Source organism: Apium graveolens, chromosome 5 (genome assembly GCF_009905375.1).
Source record: "Apium graveolens cultivar Ventura chromosome 5, ASM990537v1, whole genome shotgun sequence".
NCBI classification, from domain to species: domain Eukaryota; kingdom Viridiplantae; phylum Streptophyta; class Magnoliopsida; order Apiales; family Apiaceae; genus Apium; species Apium graveolens.
This window is the reverse complement of record NC_133651.1, coordinates 261,776,237-261,777,167: the sequence shown is the minus strand read 5'-3', so window position 1 is coordinate 261,777,167 and position 931 is coordinate 261,776,237. Positions and strand designations below refer to the sequence as shown.

Sequence of the window (931 nt, the reverse complement as noted above, 5' to 3'; positions counted from 1 at the left end):
CTCTGAAAGTTGCTCACAAATTGAGCTGATTCGCTAGAAATAGCACACTGCTCAGTTTCATGTGCCCCCACACAAAGCTCACACACATTAGTGATTTGATTAACTCAATAATTAGCCAAATAGTACACTTTCATCGTCAAAGCTTGAACTTGAGCAGCTATAGAAGTAGCTGTATTCACTTCCAGAATTCCTGCTACTTTGCTTTGTAACATTCTTTGTGTTGGATTCCGGTATTCATTAACTGCCATTAGTTCAATCAACTCATAAGCTTCATTATAGCTTTTGGCCCATAAGGGTCCACCAGACACGGCATCGAGCATAGGTCTAGACTGAGCGCCCAAACCATTATAGAAACAATTTATAATCATCCAATCAGGCATGCCATGATGTGGGCACTTCCTTAGCTTCTCTTTATATCGATCCCAAGCCTCACAAAGAGATTCTCCAGTTTGCTGTGCAAACTGAGTAAGAGCATTCCTGATTGCAGCAGTCTTCACCATAAGAAAGAATTTAGTGAGAAACTTTTGAGCAAGATCCTCCTATTTGGTAATAGACCCCGGTGGTAGAGAATGTAACCAGCACTTTGCCTTATCCCTCAGAGAGAATGGGAAGAGTCGCAGCTTGATAGCATCTTCAATCACCCCATTGAACTTGAAAGTGTCGCAGATCTCGATGAAATCCCTGATGTGCATGTTAGGGTCTTCTGTAGGAGAACCCCCAAACTGAACTGAGTTCTGTATCATCTGAATCGTACTCGACTTGATCTCAAAAGTGTTATCCGAGATGGCTGGTCTGATTATGCTTGACTGAATATCATTGATCTTAGGCTGAGAATAGTCCATCAAAGCCTTAGGAATTTTTGCTTCATCTCCCATCTCTATTAAAGCTGGTTCCTCGACTCTCTCTTCTTCTACTACTTCCTCTTCATCCT

The 931-nt window shown here is 41.9% G+C and overlaps 1 non-coding gene across 1 annotated transcript; it reads left to right on the top strand.

The window, feature by feature from the left end:
• Positions 1-378: 378 nt before the first annotated feature.
• On the top strand, positions 379-485 carry LOC141663063 (small nucleolar RNA R71). Its single transcript, XR_012551149.1, has one exon. It is a non-coding gene; the product is annotated as a small nucleolar RNA R71 (small nucleolar RNA).
• The last annotated feature ends 446 nt before the right edge of the window (positions 486-931 follow it).